Source organism: Dreissena polymorpha, chromosome 2 (assembly GCF_020536995.1).
Source record: "Dreissena polymorpha isolate Duluth1 chromosome 2, UMN_Dpol_1.0, whole genome shotgun sequence".
Classification (NCBI taxonomy): Eukaryota; Metazoa; Mollusca; class Bivalvia; order Myida; family Dreissenidae; genus Dreissena; species Dreissena polymorpha.
In genome coordinates, this window is record NC_068356.1 from 68417028 (window position 1) to 68440587 (window position 23560).

The 23560-nt window shown below is 34.4% G+C and overlaps 1 long non-coding RNA gene across 1 annotated transcript in view; it reads left to right on the forward strand.

The window, feature by feature from the left end:
- LOC127867469 (uncharacterized) overlaps window positions 1-22403 on the forward strand; it is a 34670-nt gene extending 12267 nt beyond the window's left edge. The window contains exons 2-3 of the long non-coding RNA XR_008043507.1: window positions 17497-17586; window positions 19242-22403. This is a non-coding gene — a long non-coding RNA (uncharacterized LOC127867469). The remainder of the gene's footprint in view (window positions 1-17496; window positions 17587-19241) is intronic.
- The last annotated feature ends 1157 nt before the right edge of the window (window positions 22404-23560 follow it).

Here is a 23560-nt window from a genome sequence, read left to right on the forward strand (position 1 = left end):
TCATGCTTGTGCGCTGTACCTGTATCTTTAAAGACATATGAAGTCCAGATCAACGCCGCGCATCCTACAGCAAAATGCAAATACGATGCTATTTTATAGAAACAACTACGATTTCGACGAACTTGGGCTATGGAAAAGCATTAATTTAGTAGAGCTCTAAAGTAAATATTTTGCATCTCATGACATGAGTATTCCAAACAGAGACGTTTCCGTGGCTCGTGCGTGTGGGGCATGTCATCGCGGATCTTGTACACCAATGCCCAGATCAAAATGGTGATATATGGAATCTACATGAAATTGATAAATTAAAAAATGCTTCATACTGGCGATAATCTGAATCGTTAGGAAAAATACAGTGTATTAGTGTTATGTATATATATACTTATTGAGTCATTGCCTACATAATGCATATTTCAAGTTGATAAGACATGAACAAACACGCTTACTTGTATCCTGGTTATTTAAAGTGTTCTGCATCATGTATAATATGAGCATCTCTTTCTGAAAAAAATATAATTAATACATTTTAGCATACACCATTATAAGAAGACAATATTGGAATACTTCGTTTTGTAGAAAATTTAAATAGCATTAGATACAAAGTACATTTTTAATACTAAAAGGGTGTTGACGGTTTATATGGTATTACAAATTGAAATTATTGATTACATATAACTCGCGTTTTAAATAGTTACTTAACACAGAACAGAACAGAATTTTATTACACTTAAACTTTATATTCTAGTGTTTCACAAAATAATAATACAAAAGACATGACTATATTGGATTAAGCAGAAATGTTATAACATAGTAATTGATTAACTTTACAGATAATTGAACAAAACTCGTTTTATATCGCATGTTTACATTGTATCTAGCTACATATGGAACCTTTGTAATATATGGATATATGTATTTATAATCATTAGATAAAACATTAATTGTAATTTGGAGGAGCATAAAATAGTACAATGCTTATCACATGCCTCGTGTATAAACACACAATGTAATACGCATTATATAAATTAAAAAATCGCCTCTGGACTCTTTTAGAGGGCACTAACATAAGGGCACTAACATAATCAGTAGTAGTTGTAGTTGTAGTTGTAGTAGTAGTAGTAGTAGTAGTAGTAGTAGTAGTAGTAGTAGTAGTTGTAGTAGTAGTAGTAGTAGTAGTAGTAGTAGTAGTAGTAAAATCGTTAAGAATGAAGTGTACATGAGGAACCGCTATACGGTTGCGCTGATAACGGAACGTTTTTCTAGTAACATTTGCAATGAAGGTTGCGATATTTGTAAACGTGAGTTCTCATCCAATTCGGGCGTCAAACGAATATCTATGTTAACAATTTTATCCATTTAACAATGCTATTTTATAAATATCTGCTAAACAATAATAATGTGCCTTTTTTAAATTCATGTCTATTTTTAGAAAGAACTGTAGTAAGATCGCTCATCTGCACTATTTAATAGCTTTCATCCCAACAGCCCCAGGGAGAGAAACATATGACGCCAGGGTCATGATTAGAACAAACCTAATTGAGAAAAAGTATACAATTCAATACACCAAATAATTAAACTCTGACCAATTCGGTTTCAGAGAAGATGACTTGTTAAATTATTTATTATATAAGTATTATATACGTATATATTAAGTATATATAAATCGGGTTAACCATGGGGGCCCGGCCAGGTTTGCCGCCAAGGCCCTGATGTATATATTTGGACTTAACTTTTTACAAATGTTTCAGATTGAGTTTTGAGTTTGACTCACTCCGAGATTGAGCAAGAATACGTGGATGTATCTATAGCTCCGTTTTGATATATTTTGTTTGCTGACTGATATTCTCAATGCTTTAGGCAGACGCACATAACTTTGCACTGTATCAGGTTTGAGCTGGAATCAAAACAGCATATGTGAACGCAAAGTTGAGAATGATGGTCAACCTCATCATCTCAATCAAAGCGCCGAAGGCATTTTTCGCTATTACATAATTTAAGACGCAACTGATTTTTTAAAATTAATCGCAAGTTTGAAATCAACACAAGCCATTCAAATTTATAAAGAGTGTGTCTTAACGCACGGGTTGAGATGTGTGTGCACTTTTTATCATCCTATTTATTTTATAGAGATAACTTAAACAAAATAACAACAACATGGCCCTTTTTTGAGTTCAGAAAGCATAGTAATTATGATGAAATGATGATGGGAATGAGAACTGAATTTAAAGACAAAAATTTGCAATCACCATCATATTAAATGAATATTGTTTGAATATCGAATACCTATCTTACTAAAAATATAATTTCATTATGGAAATTCCCTGTACAAAACTTTTGATTTTTTACACCATATACAAATTCAAATTATACAATAAGATAATTAATGAAAATAAATATATAAAAAAAATATGCGAGCAATACTTTTTACTCACGAATTAGTAGTCATAAAGACAGCCCTGTTGACCCTCATTTGTTGTTAATGCATGCATAGTTCCGCTCACTGACCCGTCCTTAGTGATTGTTGCTACGCTTCACACGCTACATCCAAAATGGCGTCCGCTGATGCTGAAGCATCTGATACGCTTGTTAATATTTCTGACAATATTTCAGTTAAATTCCTACCAAATTATGATAAACAAGCTGATAGAATTTTAAATAGAGGTCTTAATTATTACACTCAAGAATACATTCATAATATAAAGATTTTTAATGAAGAAAACCGTGTGCGTGTCGTCGCTGACTGCTCGAGATCAATGTGGAAAAATGAAAAACCACATCGTTTAAACATCGATTTGTCTGATGAAAAGATTACAGAATCACACTGCAGTTGTAAAGTCGGGTGAGTTATTATACGTGATTATTCAAATATTTAAAAAGTATTAATTGTTATTGGTAATATCTATATTGATCGTTAGTTTTTTTATGTAAATTGCACAGTGCAGAATATTTACATTATTTCAGACTGACTTGTCACTGCTGACACATCATAGGGTTGCTAAAAACACTACAGGGATTTAAACTGCATAACATTTCCGCAGTTCCTAGCTTACTTAGCTGTACAAGCGTTTCACAACAATGGCATGTCCCAAGAGGAGGAAAGATCAAGCCCGTTCCAATAAATCACGTTGTTGTTGCCATTACAGATTTAAAGGGGCCTTTTCACAGATTTTGGCATTTTTTAACTTATTCATTAAATGCTTTATATCGATAAATGTAAACATTGGATCGTAAAAGCTCCAGTAAAAAATCAAGAATAAAATTAAAAAAAGGAAAAGAACATTGCCCGGACCAGGTTTCGAACCAGTGACCCCTGGAGTCCTGCCAGAGTCCTGAAGTAAAAACGCTTTAGCCTACTGAGCTATTCCGCCGAGTATATATACTTAAGGTATTTTATACCTTATAAAAGCAATCTTCGTAGTTTCACAAAATTTAACGACAAAAACAGAACTCTCCAAATTATTCAATCGTTTCGCGTTGCAACGCTTTATAATTTTTAGGTTTTAAAATCGTCAAAAGATGCATATAATGGCTATATTAGACCATGGTAAATGTTCAGTATTAATGTTTCCTCACAAATATCATGACTAAAACGAAAATTTGCGAATCTGAAACAACTTTTTTCAATTTTGTCAATTTACCAAAGCGTGAAAAGATCCCTTTAAATGTACTTGCCGACAATTCGCAAAATGATTCCAATGAGACAAAGATATATCCCCGAAAATATATTTTAAAATATTGATTCGAATTAAATAAACACAAACCGCAGATTTGTATATTCCAACGGATTGGGTGAAATCAACAATAATCACAGATAATCAATATGCATCACAATTAAAGTGATATTATGGGCATTTTTCACTTTTGAATTTAGCTGAAAAGAATTAACAGGTCAAAATTAACAGGTTAGTTAATATGTGGTAACTTACCAATTATCTACAACTCATCTTGCTACCAGTTGTTTATAAAAAGAATATATTATATTCGATATTTTACATGACATGAAAACTACACTTAGACTCACAACGTATCATTTCTGTCGTCAGTTGTCAAAACGAAATTACGGTTGATATTCAAATGCATTAGTTTTCTATTTCCGGGATATTGTTTTAGTACATTGAAGCTGCATTAACAAAATAAGTGTGTATGAAGTGAAAACACAAAAAATAAACAAGGGTTGCGATAGACACCTATAAACATAGCATATACTGTTACATGCCCATAATATCACTTTAATCGGTTGAGATCAACATTTATCACAAATGAGCAATAATGAACACAATTATTCGTATGAGATCAACCATTATCATAATCAATTTAAAACATAATAATAAATATAACACCAATCATATTAAAAACAGGAATACCAAACAAAACACCATACGATAAACGATAAGAAACATAATGTTTTGGATGCAAACTCACACGTAATACTTTATGTTATTGTATTCAAGTCTGTATTATCACTAATAAAGAAAATAATCGCGGTACATTTGTTAGAAATATTCAAGAAAAGGGTTAGATTTCTAAATATAATTCTTGGTGATACCATCGTCATATAACAGATAACTAGGAAAGGTGATATTCAGATCTGTGCTTTGATAGACTACTGCGGTGTCTGTACATTTTGAAATTATTTGAGTAATACCTTTGATTTAACGAATGGCGTGTGAAGCGTAGCAACAAGCTCTCTGGCAGCAAATACAGTACCGCTATTTAATTGGTTGAAAATACGACTGTAGGAACTATGCATTACTTGTTATCCTATCAGTTCACACGGTGTCAACAACTCTGACCTAAACATGGGAATAGAGCACTAATGCGCTTTTTCTGCATAGCTGTTTTACCAAAGTTTTCACCTTAAATGATTTTTACATAAAGTCAGCAGACTCGCATGAATACATTCGAATATTGCATAGCCTTATTTGAGATAAAACCTCTGAACTTTGGCTACATCACTGTGTATGTGCTCAGCGCAAAGGATGTATCACTATTCAGTGAAAAGAATTCCGGACTACTCTCTGTATGTTCAAATGACACAAATTGTGGCCCAGTTACAATTACGTGTCAAAATCCATCTCGAAGAATTTCAGTGTCAGTACTCGTTCACTAGATCGTCCGGGGAATATATAATTAACTATCGATAAACACAGTTTTGCTTTCAAGATGAGAAAATAAACAAATAGTATAGTGTCACGATCAGAAGAAAATCGTTTAATTATCCAGCCACAAATGTTTGCTGTACTCGATCAGCACGTTTATTAATCGTCCCTAAACGCCTGGATCGGCTGCTCTTATTTACAAGATTGCTGTTTTGAAAGTAATTTTGTATCGAAAAGCATTGTGCTGAAATGTACCATTTACAATTCGCGATGAGATTTTTGTTGTTGTCTATATTATAACTGTAGTAATTGGTGAACTCATGTTCAACGTTTTATTAATTGAGAACTGTGAATGTAAACAAACTTAACCTTCTTCTATTGCGTTGTGAGCACCCGTGAACACAAAAGATGGCCGCTATCTGTTGAGAACAAAAGAATGTTTCTCAGAAACAGCAGAAGTAGCATGCACTATGAACGAGGTTACACAACATCCCACTATACTTGTTTATCAGCATCTATTAATAGCCTCAGATTATGAATGATCTGTGCTGAGCAAAAATACTACGTCATTAATATAAAGAAGTAAAACTCCAGCTGCTGGAGCAGTATTGAATTCTTATTATAAACAATTAGTTGGTCCTTTATTTAAGGCAAGTGACCGATTGCCCAAACAGTACAAAACAGCACAAAACAGCACAATACAAAAAAACATAAACACATATAAGAATAAAGCTGGGGTCACCGCCTTGGAACGGTCAATGCAAAGCATTGAGGGTTTAAACAGGTTATAGAGCGCTCAACCTCACTCTTGGCCCAGCAATATTCATGATACATTTACGTGTAAATAAAATTTAACTTCATAGCACTGTAACTCAAATTAAACAATAATAAAAGGGAATTAAAACGCATTCAATTTAATTACCATTTAATTACTCAATTGTAGGAAAGATACCAGAGCAACAGAGTTACAACTTTTTGAGAAACGATGAAATGAAACTACGAACAGACGCATCAGATAGTGGACTATTTTAATCATTCATAAACATTCTCTTCCGCTACACGCATAATACAAATATTGTTTATTGATTCTTTTCTATATACGTTCCGTTCAAAAATATTCCATTTAACACGATATTAACATAATGTTTCCATTTGTGAATGAATATAGTTGAAGAACTCTTTCTCGCGTGGATGTGGCAGATGCGGCAGATGCGACGGTTATTCAGCTTAGCGTAGTTAACAGCAGAGCGACTTGCAACGCGTATTACTAACATTAGTTGTTCGCAAGCGAATAACTAAAAATGGGGGGAAAATTCAAAGTTGAATCAGAAGATTGATTTAACTATGTTCGTGATAGTAAACCCTCATTTCAAACATTGTGAGCAAACACAAACTTAAGTTTCATGATATTAGGTCCAGGGCATGGTTAGAAAAAAACTTTGTTCAGGACCTCTATCTGATGTTTCAAAACTAAAATGTATGTGCTGTTTCTATCAGGTTCGAATAAGAATTTGGTTCAAGTAATTTACTATAAATTTCTACATAAATCAAGCAAACAGTGGGGCGTGGCCAGTTTTCACTCCATTGACATGATTTTTAAAATCAATGTAGATGATCACTTAAAGTTTGACATTACAAATATTAAACCTCCGAGCCTTGCGGTTTCACTTTTAAAATATATGTTGAGCTCTGCTGACCTACATATTCAGCGGACCGAAACGATTTGAACAACTTTGAAAGAATTTAAATAGGAGATCATTTGATTGAAATTTCGTGAAAATGCGCCGTTCACTTTAGGAAGGGATACATTAAAAAAAAATGTTGATTACACTACACGACGGATGACGCCGGACGCCGGATGGTCACCAACAAGAATAGCTCACCTTGAACACTTCTCGCTCAGGTGAGCTAACAAAATAAATTGTACGATCGCATTTTTGTTTCAAAATCTCGCCTCCGTTGTCGACCCCCGCAAATGCTATTATTGTTTTGGAAAGTACACTCGTCAGAAACATGTACTTTTACATAAGATGAAATGATCTTGCATGGGAAATATGTTGGTGAAAATGGTATAGACACACAACTCAAGTTATGTCTGTTATTGAAGCGGCGAGATCTACCCAATAAGACATAAACCATTGGAAAACCAAAACGTTTTATGTAGATTGTCTCTAATTACAAGTGGCTAATATTGGTGTTTCTTTGATGATAAAAGTAACGAGATAAGTACCGCGTTTCCGGACATAAATATTTGGGTTTTAATAATATATTTATTAACAAAATTACACCATAAAAATTAAATGTTCGCATTACTTGAAATGCATTCGTAATGTTACGGTAACCGCTATGGGATCTTCTGAGACATCGTAAGAGCATTCGGTTATATTTCTATAAAGATGTAATTACTGATAGCTTATCGCGAATAAAACAAATCAAAATAATTTTAGAGGCATCTTAGCAGAAATCGTAACAGTTATTACTTTTCGTCGTCAAACACAATTTATGCAATATCCGTTTATACTTCATGTAGTTGGAGCCCGTCTTGTTATCGTGTTGGTCTTGTAAATGAGAAATATAATGTCGTCATTTTGGCAAGTTTACTCACTAAACAGGCCAGTTGTTATGAGGTAAGTTGGATTAACATTGCTGACTTTACATGCTTTATAAATTTCTAGAGCTTTCCATGATTGAGCTTAGCATCTGTTACACAATAAATCCATAGGAATACTAACTGAAAATAATCACATATTATAAATTTAACATAAGACTTATTTCTGGTATCTTAAAAGAGTTATTTAATTTCATTAAGTCCATTTTCTTGGAACATTAACTGAACTCATAATGTATTACTGTGAATTATAAATGAAAATTAGATATCACTGGGTCGCTTCCAAAGGCTAAAGCCTAAGTCATATAAAAGAATTCTTCAATTTTAACATCCGTTGAAGGCGTGTTTTTTTTCACTGAAAAATCGATTCTCAATGATGCGCAAAGTGTTTCTGATGTTTGAAAGATCTTGATGCAAATTCAATATGATCCAGGTCATGCGAAAATTGGTCTTATGCTATATGCGGCAAGCGTAATTACATACCAGCCTGTGAAATCACGAAGTCAGGTCAAGAGCTCCGCTTTCGGCTTTAAAATCTCGAAAGGTTTCGTGGTCTCATTGGTCTCAGAGTGCGTAGCTCCTAACAAGACTGGGCGAATGCGCAGGCTAGGTTGGAGCAATGCTGACCGCATATGGCATAAGACTTTTATCACAGCTCATATATACTATCGACTAATGAACAAACGGAGTATACGTATTATATTAACTATGAGGCCTCACCAGCTATTACGTGTAGAGAAAATATCCCACTTAAAATAACAAAATCGTTATTCTTTACCAATTTCAATCGGTTTTGTTTTTGTATTCGTTAGGAACGATTTTTACAATTTTGAAAGTTTAAACTTTTGGAGATTATCACTGTTCAGGCCGCATGTCCGAGGAATTGTGTTACCGTTGCCTAATTTCTAACAACTAAACTACAAGGAATTAAAAAAAAAATTTAAATCAATGGATTGATTACGTGTAACGTACAAAAACATGCTCATTTGTCAGTGCCCAAGATCGTATTGCAATTGCACAGGTCAACTATTTGCCAGTAATGTGTTTATAATTTTATATATATTTCTTGATAACATGTAGAAGAAACAGAATTGTATTGCCCATTGTCAATTTTACCATAAGATATTAACTAAATATAAATATTTTTTTCTTTTAACGAATAGTACTCTGTTTCCCACATTGCCTTCATTGGAAAATAATGAATCTATTACTGTGTAAATGACTGTGTTGTAAATGTAGTACTGTGTGATCGACTGTGTTATAAATCTATTACTGCATCCTTGTAAGATGGTTTCACGTGTTGGTGATACTATTATTTTTCAATCAATACATCAAAGTATGAACATCGGGCCAAACAAGGATCCGCACAAGCTAATCAGGGACGACACTTTCCGCCTTAACTTAATTTTCGGTAAGGAGGGACTTCCTTTAAACTAAAAATACCATAAAATCGGAAAGGTCGTCCCAGATTAGCCTGTGCGGACTGGGACGACACTTTACGCACATGCATTAAGCTAAGTTTTCTCAAAACGCGGCTCAAATAATGTTATCGAAAATACAAGCGTGTGATCAATACGTGTTCGTATATAGCTATTAAGCGTTCGTATAGTATTCTAAATGAGCCACGCTCTGGGAAAACGTTGCTTAATACGTGTGTGTTCAGTGGCGTTCCATAAGACTGTGCAGTCCGCACAGGATAATCAGGGACGACACTTTCCGCTTATAAGGTATTTTCGTTTAAAGGAAGAATCTCCTTAGCGAAAATCCAGTATTGGCGGAAAGTGTCGTCCCAGTTTAGCATGTGCGGACTGCAGATGCTTATCTGGGACGACCTTAACGCACATAATTCGCCCTACTGATGCAGAAAGGTACAATATGCCTACTTGTTTCAATGTCACATGGTACCTTTTTGCACTCATGGTGCGAATATAGTAAGCACCGTTTTTGCAGAGCGCGGCGAAAATATAATACTCTCGGTCTCGTTTTAAAACTTGACAACAAACACCGTGCCTTGCGTTTCTCAGATCAAGAGGTATTTCCTTTGCATTCACCTCAAAAACCCGGTGAAAGTATATAGTAGTGGCGTGTAGGTGGTAGCCAATTCTATCTCGAGTATCGTAGCTGATATCTGAATTCACTTTCCTCAATGACGATTTCCTGTATCTATACAGCAAAAAATGCCCAATCCTTCTGTATCCGGTATCATGATGCGACTAATTTAAGGCTTCTGATGACACAACGTGTTCAAATTATGTAAAGATAAGCTTTCGATGACACTTTGTGCTCGTATGATGAGCCGGAAACGGATGTTTTGAAATTCGAGCACTTCGTAGTGGTCAAAGAGTACACAAGATGCGTGAAGTAGAGAACAAAAAATGAAAAAGAAGTTGATACTAAATATATATTATATATATATATATTATTCATACAATGAAATAAAAATAAAAAAGTAAATTTTGATAAGAGTGTCTCTTCAGAATGGACATCTGAAAGTTATTACACAAGGTTTTGATGAATTAATAATGCGCTTACTACATAACAAGCGTAACGAGTGTCAGCGTTTATAGAACATCAAATGAAGCATTTGAACGGAAAACAAAAACTTTTTTATTCTTCATCAAATTGAGTAGCATGCGTATTAAAAATTATTCGGAATATTAAAACGGCTATTCAAATGTTCATTTTGTTATTTAAAATGGTTTATTTGCGTGTATCCATTTTATAACACCATAGTAAAACATTTGGCATATACTGAAGTTTGTCATTAAATGCTTTATATTGATAAATGTAAACATTTGATCTAAGAAGCTCCAGTAAAAAATCAAGAATAACATTTAAAAAAGACAAAAAAAGTAAACCTCAGCAGGGCTCGAACCAGTGACCCCTTGAGTCCTGGAGGATAAACCAATTAGACCACTCGGCCATCCTGCCACGTGCATATGAAGGAAGTATTTTAAACTTTATTTAAGCAATCTTCGTAGTTTCACAAAATTAAACGACAACAACAGAACTCTCCAAATTATTCAATCGTTTCGCCATGTTCGCGTTGCAACACTTTATAATTTTCAGTTTTTTTAAATCGTCAAAAGATGCATATAATGGATTTATTAGAGCATGGTCAATGTTCAGTTTTACTGTTTCGTAAAAGTCGTAGCAACGCTAGGCAATACAAAGTCAGATGACTCTCCCTCGTTTTAGAGCCTACGGTCTATTGATGCGTAATCAATGACACTTAAGCCTCAAAATCGCATCAAAAATTGAATATGTAAAATAAATCCATAAGGGCATCTCCTCGGACCCATTTGACTGCATCTGTAGTTATTTTTATGTTTCTTGATTCGCCACTGCATTTTCATAATTACTACATGCGTGTTTTCGTGTCATTACAATTAATAGTATTGCTTTAAATATATACGTATACAACATTCGTTAAGTGGATGAACAAAAAGTCCCGTGGGTTTCGTGTTATTAAAATGCTATTCCATTTATAAACATCATGAATAAGATAACCGGTAAAATGGAAACAATTGTTAATAGATCTATATGATAGGAAAACTGAACACGTATATATCATTAACCCAACAGAGTTTGAAGTATATTAAATCGAGAGATATATTAAACCCTGTTGTTACATTTCATGAGAGAATTGTCTATGATAATATCTCAATAATACATACACTGCTGTACGATTGAGATTTGTATATTAATAGACTTTCAAAAAGCATTTAGAAAAGTATACACCACTTCACATTTAACTTTTAGCCGTCAACATATCATGCTTCTCAGCTATTATTCATGCAAATAAAAACACATATTTAAACAAAATATAGTCTCATGGTTAAGGTCAAAGTAACCGTTGAAGTCTCCGGGTCTTCGTCTCTAGTCCTCAATATCATGTGTATACGTCAAATGCTTAATTGTAGAGTTTTATGTTGCGGCAATGCAATGTTTAAAATGCTATTCCACTTATAAACATTATAAATAAGATAACCGGTAAAATGGAAACAATTGTTAATAGATCTATATGATAGGAAAACTGAACACGTATATATCATTAACCTAACAGAGTTTGAAGTATATTAAATCTAGTCCTCAATATCATGTGTATACGTCAAATGCTTAATTGTAGAGTTTTATGTTGCGGCAGGACATTTTGTGCATAGCCATGGATTTGACTGAGTCACATATGAAATAACACAACGAATACTTAATAAACTAACATAGTCCAGTCGAACATTCAAACCGATTTGGTGTTTTTCTTAATCGTAGTGTTGCAAAATAACATGGCCGTCCACTTGCATGTGAACATGTTCTGAATTTTGTATCTTGAGTGCATTCGTTCCGCAAAACGATGTTATTTTTATTTCGAATAATGCGTTGAAAACCTTTCCATCAGAATTAATTTCTCATTAATTCCAAACTGGGTCATCTAGTTGAAATCATGCTTAATCTGTTGAACAAATCTTAAATCTTTACCGGATTCATGGCGACATGCCGTTTACTGCTATAAACATAAATAAAACAACAGAGATAATTTACTCGGAATCACGCAACAATCGATTGCCACATTTTCATGATGACGTCGCACAAGGGTGTGGCGTTTGTCAGCAAGCCGCCGATGACCGACTGATAGGCATGCTGGCAGGGCGCTATTTTAAGAAACATTGTGCATGATCGCATGGCAAAGAGAAAAAATATGAAACTATCTTTTATATGCATTTATTTCACATTTATATCATTCGAATGGGAGTGGATACTCAGTTTCAGGCGAATATGATATTTTATGATTTATTCTAAACTGGAGAGAAACGTCTATAGATTGCATGTTCGCATGAGTGTTTTGCTGTTGTTGTTTTTTTTTCTTTTCTTTCTCTTGTTGTTCCAAGTAATCATTTCACCATTGCCTTGAAAATTAAGAATAACGAGAGCGATAAGGTCTATTAAAGATTTTCAGAATTTACAATCACAAAGTTCAGGATTTAAAAGCAAAAAAAAATACATCCGTATTTCTCACGCCGATAGCAGTTTTCATACAAAATATCATAGCAATCAAACCTAAAATAAGTAGACCTGATATGTTGCGAAGTGTCACTGTAACCCAGAGAGAAAACGGTTCATGTGAAAATAAAGTAGAACATACGAAATAAAATCATTTCGAACGTTCTCGATGAACGGATTGTCCTACAAAACACGTTCACAGCTTCCTACTTTTCCATCGGTTTGGGTTTCCTTTGTGTATATCTCGTTTCGCAAAATGCCCCCGCCTTAGGTGATGTAACCGATCATTGTGGGGATTGTTTGCAAGGGCTCTGTATATCACGTGACGTTTCAAGTGTGGGAGGAAGGGGCCGTTCGGGTACACATGATGACAGCGTTGGCTATCGGATCGCCGCTATTTGGCGTGCGGGGCTCGAGGATGAGGCAGCGAAAATTCACGATTACTGGACGAAATACGAGCCCCGGGGTGTTACCGTGGTAACCTTGTGAGTCACTAGAGACACTCGCGTTAGTACTAAGTTTACCATGACTTGGTATCTGACTGCACTGGGGTACATGTAGGTCCATAGGTGCAGGATGTAAAAGAGTTAAATGGTCATGACTCGTATTTTGTACATCTGCTTTGTTCGTCCCTATAGTCCAACGAGTACGTCCGAAACATGTCAGCAGCACTTGTTGGCACACAGGAACCGTAAAACGGAAAAAACTGGCTTGGTTTTAACACATCACCAGACAGGATTCACAGTTCAATAATGTGCTCCAGGACACGTTAGTGGAAGGTCGGCGTCTATACCGTCACGAGAAAAGCAGGTTTGACAATTTGAAAGAGTGGACATCGCTCCAAATTGATTTAATATTCACAGACGTCCACAACAGACCTGGCGGAGGTTCTCTGCATCGTCGTCCCTTATTGCTCCTCAACGCTCAGACTGGTCTATGGAATGATGATGATGATGATGATGATGATGATGATGATGATGATGATGATGATGATGATGATGGTGATGGTGGTGGTGGTGGTGATGATGATTATGATGATGATGATGATGATGATGATGATGATGATGATGATGATGATGATGATGATGATGATGATGATGATAATATAATGATGATGATCATGATGATGATGATCATGATGATGATCATGATGATGACCATAATGACCATGATGACCATGATGATTACCATCTTGCACCCTGAGTGTTAGTAATCTAATAATATTAGAAATATTGACTACTGGTTACAAAGAATTTTATTCAAATAAGCAATTATGTTCAACAAACCAGTTGTATAACATATATTTTGGCGTCACGTTGCGTCTAATACAAGTTAATGAGTACCGGACATGGGTAACGATTTCGGGGTCATGTTTGAAGAAAGCCAAAGTAAAATGTTCCCACTTTTTAAATGACTACCGTTAGTTCACAGCTTTTTCGTGTTTTTTAAATTTTCATTTAATGTTTATAAACTAAAAAAACTACAAAAATATTTGTGATAGTCTAAAACGATTAAATTAGCAAGAGAAAGATGTGTAAACATTCGAGATTCAAACTCGGGATCCATTGAAGCAAAATCTAAAGCGGTTCATCTAGACCACTTACTATCCGTGAATTTGCATAATTCGAAGTTTATGTGGTCCTTCCTCGCCTGAGCTGCGTTATGTAAGGACAGGTCAATGAGTCAGCGTCCATGAAACAAATTATAATGCACGTATTGTCCAAATTATTCACGATTTTCGATAAACGAGTCGATTTTTAAAAACATTTTTTCTTTCTTCAATAGAATTATGTAGTTTGTTCAAATATTGAACACACATTGTTTTCTTCATATGTGATAATTTTTTTGGAAATTGTCATTACCTTTACAATAAACAAGTCCCTTTTTAACATTAAAACTCGAACTGGTCATTCATAAAATTATATGCTTAACACAGTATTGGTCTTTCTTGAAGTGATGCATGTATCCAATCGTTGTTAGCCCTATATGTGTTAATGTGTTAACAATAATTTGGACATCACATTTGATGAATGAATTAACCGACTTGTCCCTGTTCCCGGTGGCTTGCTTATAGTCACACTGCTCGCGTCATCAACACACGATATATCACGAGAGAAAAAAAATTAGCTCAATCGTTCAACATCTGGAGGTAAGGCAGAAAAAAATGTCTCTCCTGCAGACACATGTTAAACGTGCCAAACCAACATGTTGATATCAAATGAATTTCATTTTCAATATTTTGTCTGGGCCGGCGTCAATATTTTTGTTGGGGAATTCGCATCACGCAATGTAAACACTCGCAGACCGGTGATACATGAAATGTATTTTTGTCGTGGTTAATGGTGCTATTTATCTTTTTAAAGTTTTTTTGGTTATATCAATGTCTTTGTATAAATGTGTTGACTTGACCATGTGATAAGACATGATTGAGAATATTCGTGTATATGTTGTTCTTGTTTAGCAACATTATTATTATGAGTTTACTTTTGTACCAGTTGAAATTCGTGACAGTACACGTTTACATGAATTTAGTGTATCGTTTCTATCATTTCGTCATGGAAAACTGATCACACAGTTTCGACTATTAGCATTATTGATCCAAATACATCCGTAATTTTGGAAGCCGCTATATTTTTTTTCTTTAAAATTGTAATATCCCTGTTTTTTTATTTGATTATTGTGTTTGTATTTTTTAACAGTAAGGATGCAACGGGTACCAATTTTGGTGTTGGTCGGGTATTGTTTGTCTTGTCGGGTATGGTCTGGTCCGTCCTTCTATCCGTCTGTCTGTCTGTCTGTCTGTCTGTCTGACTGTTTGTATGTATGTCTGTCTTTCTGTCTGTTTGTTCGTCCGTCCGTCCGTCTGTCTTTTTGTCTGTCTGTCTGCCTGCCTACCAGCATGCCTGCCAGCCTGCCCGCCGCCCGTCCCTCCGTCCGTCCGTCCGTCCGTCCGTCCGTCCGCCCGTCCGTCCGTCCGTCCGTCCGTCCGTCCGTCTGTCTGTCTGTCTGTCTGTCTGTCTGTCTGTCTGTCTGTCTGTCTGTCTGTCTGTCTGTCTGTCTGTCTGTCTGTCTGTCTGTCTGTCTGTCTGTCTGTCTGTCTGTCTGTCTGTCTGTCTGTCTGTCCGGTCACGGTCTTGTGATTATGAAAAAAATAACTCATTAAACTGGTTTGCCGAAAATGTTAATTTATTATTTATACCAACTAGAAACAAATTATGCGTCCGCAATTGTGTTTCTTTAGACAAGATGTTATCTCTTGATTTGGTGTGTAAACTGAAATCCGCATTTAATACATTCAATAAACATTAATAATACTTAAATTAAATATATAAATAAATATTTAAAACAGCAACACTTTTGGTAAGAAAACCGACACGACAGTTCTTTAAAGCCATATTTAAAGTATTTTGTAGTTACATTGGAATAGTGGTGTTTTGCTCCCAGACTTGTTTGCCGTGGGTTATTTTCCCTTCGTAATTTTGTCACCTAAACGAAATATTTAGTAAAGCTTATTGTTGTGTGATTTTATTAATAATTATTTCAATATTATCTAATTGCGTATTTTGACACGATTTTCTTTCCTTACAGTTTTGTATACCATATAATCACGATCAAATTTTTATATGTGTTGTTATTTTTGTTATATTTGGAGTAATTTAAAGTTATTCATATTACGTCAATACCGAAATATAATATAAATATAAATCATATAAACGTGTACCAACAACGTTACATTTTACGTCGTTGTATCGTGTGGTGAAAAACATTTACGTTTACGTTACTGTAAGTAAATACCATAAACTTAGTACTTACGTCAACCAGGTGAATACGAATGAATAATTTAATTAAACAATTAAATTAATTAAAGCAAAATTCATACGGTATCCGTTACAAGCAACTGAAATGTGTACCATAGTATAATCATAATTATGGTAATCATATTAAGATTCTTACCATATTGGCGCAAATATAACAAGACATATATAAGTTTCTTAATTACACTGACGTTACGTTTGTCAAAAAATTACATTTACATTTTGTACACTCAGTTTGGTAAGCTCAAATTCCTCACAGTAGTTACCTCCCCTATCGGCAAAATTGTTCTCCTTATCGAATATGGAACTCCAAAAGTGCCTTGTGTTGAAAAAAAACATATGTTTAGTTTGTTGGCATTATGTTCGGTTAAGTTGACATTATGTAGGGTAATGTTGGATTATTTTGGTCTAGTTGGCAATATGTTGGGTAAAGTTGGCAATATGTTGGGTTATGTTACCAGTATGTTTTTGGTTAAGTTGAAATTATGTTAGGTTAAATTGACATGTTTTTTAAGTTGGCATCATGTTTGACCTAGTTGGTATTATGTTGGGTTTTGTTGGCATAATGTTGGACTAAGTTGGTATTATGTTGGGTTTTGTTGGCATCATGTTGGACTAAGTTGGTATTATGTTGGCATAATGTTGGAATAAGTGTGCATTACATTAGATTGAATTGACATTTTGGTGGGTTTAGTTTATATTATGTCGGGTTAAGTTTGAATTATGTTGCATTTAGTTGACATTATGTTGGCGTTTGTCACTCACTGTGTGCAGTCGAAAGTATTTAATGTTATGAGGAAGCTGAATACACTTTATGTTCGGCTTCATTACGTTACCTTAGGTTCTTTCGGTAAAGAAGGCATACAAAAATAGCGGATCGCATCTCATGTGCGCTGATAGAAATAGAAAATTCTGATTGCAAAAAGTTAGGTGTGGCTCAGTTTTTATTCCGTTGTCATCAATTTGTTCATTGCAGGAATGTGCACTAAGACCAGTGAGACGATCCGCCATTGTATTCCTCGGGTACCGAAGAACTGAGAATGAACTTACAGTTCACTTAAATATTGTAAGTAAAAAGATGTAAGTAAGAATTTGAAATTGAATTTTACATCAATAACATGTAAATACAAATTGTCAGCAGAGACTGTATGAAGTAGGGTCACATACAAGTTGAATCGGGAGTTAAATTGACATCATGTTCGGTTAAGTTGGCATTATATTATCTAAGGAAATACATTTATTTCGTATACATTTGATCAAAATTATCCGTATTTCTAAAATGTAATTGATATTTATTGTGTAATTTTAAATTATTAGTGATCAATAATACATAAATTCTGAACAAAGATAGTTAATATAACATTGGAATATAAATATTTACATAATCGATATTACATATAGTCTGAAATAAGGATCAATATTGCGTGTAATATGTGTGGTCAGTATTCACAAGTGCGAAATGTATGTCATTTATGTAGTTTGAAATATGTGTGATCAAGTAAACATATGGGTCGTGCTCTATGAAAAGGGGGTTTAATGCTTGTGCGTAAAGTGTCGTCACCGATTAGCCTGTACAGTCCGCACAGGCTAATCAGTGACGACACTTTTCGCCTAAACTGGAGTTTTGCTAAGAAGAGACTTTCTGTAAACGAAAAATACTATGAAAGCGGTAAGTACCGTCCCTGCAATATAACATGTTTTTACGCACACAGGGTCGTATTAAAGTATCTTTAATCAATATTGTTAATTATAACCGTTATTGTTGCTGGCTCCGTAAAAACAGACCCCATATTTTATTTTTTTAAATTACGTGTAGGTTAACGAAGGCTGATCAAACAGTTCGCGGACATGGCCTCGCCTTTCTTTTTTTTCCATCGAATATGTGGGAACTTTCTATCCAGTACTGATCCATTTAATACTTGTATGGTTTCCTAATTTTTATTTAAATCGCGTATCAAATAATTTTCGATAACATGAGTTGGTCGTTTACTTTAAGACTGGCATATTTATGGAAGCGTATATGGTACACCCTGATGCTGTGATGATGTCAACATTCTATGACGGCATGATATTAAAATGGTGTCATGGTTTAAAAAATAACTCATCGTGTCGACTAAAACTATGATTGCAAGTCATTTTCATAAGAGCATGACGCCAAAAATTATGTTGAGTTGTCGACTTAGATCATGTCGACCAAATATTGTTTCGGGAAAAGCCGGAAACATTTTCGTCGAGACTTATACTTATTGTCGTTATCGCGAGTAAAATTAAGAGGGAAAAGCCAACAAAACTATGATGACAATCCATGCTATTTCACAGTCAGTCGATATAAACTATTCCGGCATGACCATATTATTGGGGTGTACCATATTCTATGAAGGCATTATATGAAAAATGGGTCATGGCGTAAAAAATAACTCATCGTGTCGACTTAAACTATGATGGCAAGTCATTTTCACAAGAGCATGACGCAAAAAAAGTTTGTTGATTTTTCGACTTAGATCATGTCGACCAAATATTTTTTCGGGAAAAGCCAGACACTTTTACGTCGAGACTTTAACTTAATGTCGTTATAGCGATTAAAATTAAGAGCGAAACCCCTACAAAACTATGACGACATACCATGTTATTTCACTGTAAGCCATATTATTGGGGTGTATCGTATACGCTTCCGTACATATTTCATTTAACTTTGAAATTGTTAACATTTAATTAAATCAGGGTCTTAGCCAAGCTGAGGCACGACAAGGCAGCTACCACGGCTTTATTTTGAAGACCAAATACAGCAACATATCGTCGTTTTATAATGCAGTAAGTCCGCTGAAGTCCCAAGCGGCCCAAGAACCATTTCTATGCTGTTCCACAAGAACATCTGGCGTTATAACCAGGTTGCTTCTGCAACAAGGGCGACATAACACGATATTGTATAGCTTTATCCAGCACGCCGTCTTCGTGTGAACCTGATGAGCCCCGACATATGAACTATGAACATGAAATATGAACATTAAATATGAACATGAACTATGAACATGAAATATGAACATGAAATATGAACATGAACTAGGAACATGAAATGTGGACATGATATATGAACATGAAATATGAACATGAAATGTGGACATGATATATGAACATAAAGTGGGAACATGAAATGTGAACATGAAATATGAGCCCCGCTCTGGAAAAACGGGGCTTAATACATGTGCGAAAAGTGTCGTTCCAGATTAGCCTGTGCGCTCCATTACGATATGTTCCGCTTGTATTATACTGTTCTTGGAAAGGAAGTCTTTTCTTAGCGAAAATTCAGTTTTAATTAAAAGTGTCGACCCTGATTAGCCTTTGTGGACTGTATTAAGACCTGTTCTACCAAAAAAAAATAATTCAGGAATCGCCCAAGAACATGCAGACAAACCATGTTCTTAATAATGATGTCCTTTTCAAAAACAATTTTTCATTACGAATCATAACTAGATTGACTACCTAGCAGCCTAAGAATGTTTTTCTGTAATCTAAGACTATCGGTTCAAGAATACAAACTGGTAGATATGGAAGAAATAGAATTGCTAGGGATCAGCGTTATTGTTTATTTTGTAATTCACAATATATTGAAATTTGATATCTTGTAATGCCCATTTTAAGTGGAGATACGCAAAAAAATATGTGCCAAAGTATTAATACCAACGCCCATTAATGTTTAAATGTTTAAAAATTGTGGGCATTGATAACAATTCCAAATAAGTAAAATTTCTGTTTCTATTAATTACACAATAAATAAAAGAAACTCATTGTTAAATGTAGGTTCATCCTCGTAAAACATAGACACGTACTTAAATATCCTGGATTAACAGCATGTATATGTATAAAATAGTCAAGTGTTATATGTACTGAAATATATAACGTATGTACTGAAAATATATGATTAACGTTCCATGAATCTTCTTAAGCATGCTTTGTTTGTTTTGTTATATTATCGATGTACATTGTATAAGTCATAATCAACACACGATCTGGTCTGATCTGTTCTGTTAATTTACTGACACCTTACACACACATGCATGGCAACGAATGGGGCGCGTTAAATTGGATAGATCTACAACATGTTGCTATAATCGGAGATAAGTTTTCTCGATTGTTGCTTCTTAAAATTAAGTGTTTGCTGTTATGATGAAGAATTTCCGTGGGGAGGCGGGCAAAGCTATGTTCCCCTTAACAATGGATTTAATATGAGGACTTTACTATTAGGTAATAAAATTAAAATATAGTGCGTTTCCGAACTCAATAGACACCGACTGATTGATTTACTAATCGAATTAAAAAAATGAAATGATGAACCAACTGAGTAATTAGTGAGTACACTGTTAAATAAACAAAATGTTACAAGATGAAAGAACTGTTGAACAAATACAGATAAACCAAAGAAAAACTGAAAATATAAGTAAACGTCAGAATAACTGAAAGGATTCGCAAATGAATGAAAGGACGAACTGAAATACGATTACATGATAGAATGATCGAACGAATGAACGAATGAGTAAACGGGAAAATGAACGAAAGAACGAATAAACGATTCAACGATCGAATGAACGAAACAACAAATTAAAGAATTAAAGAACACATGAACGAATGGATGAACTTAAGAATAAACAAACGATTTTAACGAACCAATTAACGATCAAAATAATAAATACGTAAACGAGTGAACGAACGAAAAAAACGATGGAGTGAACCCACAAACGAATGAATAAACGATGGAGTCAACCCACAAACGAATGAATAAACGATGGAGTGAACCCACAAACAAATGAATGAATGAACGAGTAAAAACGAATAAACGAATTTATAAAGGAATAAGAAAACAAAAGCAAAAAAGAAACGAATAAAGAACGAATTTACGAACTAATGCATTTACGAGTGAACGATCTATAGAACGAAAAATGAACGTACAAGTGAACAAACGGACGGACGAACGAATTAGTCAACGAATTAATGAATCAAATGAACGAACAAATGAACCAACGGATGAAAGAACGAGTGGACGGAAGAATAAACAAACAAGTGAATGAACTAATGAACGAACGAGTCGCGTTCTGAGAAAACTGGGCATAATGCATTTGTGTAAATTGTCGTCCCAGATTAGCCTGTGCTGTCCGCACAGGCTAATCAGGGACGACACTTTCCGCTTTTATGACATTTTTCGTTTAAATAAAGTCTCTTCTTAGCAAAAATCCAATTTAGGCGGAAAGTGTCGTCCCTGATTAGCTTTTGCAGAACGCGACTCAAATGACTAAGCGAACGACCAAAAGGAAAAATAAGGAATTATCCAACCAGTTAGTGAACGCACGAGTGAACGGACCTATAAAGTCCAAGTGATCGAATGGCTGAACGAACGATTAAACAAAATGGTTAACGGTCGAACGAACGACGGAACAGACGAACGAATGACCGAATGTATGGCCGAAATAATAGACGGACGAAAGAGCAAACGAGAGAACCAACAACTGAGTGAACGCGTGAACGATCGAGTGATCTGCCGCATGCGAGGACAAACAAGTGCACGAAAGAATGTATGAAAGAAAACACATTAACGAACGAATTAACCACTGAGAAAATCACGTCATCTCTGGGCAACAGAGTTATCAATATTTAATTACTATATTCGGGTTAAGAGCAAGTGAACGGTTGCTATAAATGATTTGAGAACAAGCTAACATAAAGAAATGTAGGATTTCATGAACAAACACAATTTTAAAATGGAAATATTGAATGATTCCACTAATTTAGTTAAATTACAAGTACACATGTATCATAATTCGAAAACATATATAAATGCTGTTAAGAGGTCGATTAATGTTTTTGCTATCATTACACATGTTAATATTTATAACATTTTATTATTAATTTAACCATACGTCATTTGTCTTAAAATGTACTATCATTAAAATTCGTATACTTGTAGTTTTGAAAATTATGAATACTGTAATTAAATTTATGCATAATATGAACATATTTTGAACTTATTTGATTATGCTAATTCTTATTGTTGTATTCTGATGTAGAAGGAAAATGTTTGAGAGCCAGATAGAATTCAACAAATTAAACAAAATCTACATATGTATGTATTATTCAAAGTTCCTGTATTTTATAAATAGCAATATTTGGTATTAACTACCGGTTTACAGAAAGAAAACACTAAATCATCAAAGGAACATATAAAATGTCAATAATCAAACATTATTGAGTGAATACATTTTTATACAGTAACTTAATTTTATGAGTTCGTTTTTTTATAAATTAACTTTCTTTTTAAACAATGTACATTTTTCTTTGCATTTTAATCTTATATGGTAATATTTCAATAACGATCACGTATATTTTAGGTGCATGGGACAAATGCCTTTTTGGTAGAAAACAGTGGTAAATAATGAAAACTATGCAATAAGATTTTTAATCTTTATATCACTTATAAAATATAAACACGCACCTAATACATGTTAAAACGAAACGCGTTTGAACTATTAGTTACGTATTCCAGAAAAAAATTGCCCAACTCCGATGTCAGCATTTCTAATCATAGTATTTAACAAAATAATTTTATCGCGCTTTATCAAAGTATATCGGCTAATTAATTTAGAGTCTGAAGACTCTTTGAGAGTCAACAAAAGGGTTACTTGCTTTTTCGGCATTACATTTGTATAAAGTGTTCCCTTTTAAATCATGTCGTTTATAATATTATGAATTATAAAGACTTTATTGGATAAACATATACAACAAGCACATAAAAGTTTGGTTACGCACGTAAACATTAACTTTTCATTTAAAAGTTCATTAATTTAACCTACGCATGTTTATTTCGGAAATTCATTTAAGGCGAGTTTCTCCATTACGAACACTATGAGTCAAAACTTAATTATTTGTTTATTTGTAATACAAACCTCTTCGATACCCCTGCAAGTGGATTGACTCGTGTAAAAATGCAAATTTAGCTCACTGTTTCACACGACTGCGCACCGTCTGACAAGCGGTGGGCGGAGCTGAGACGG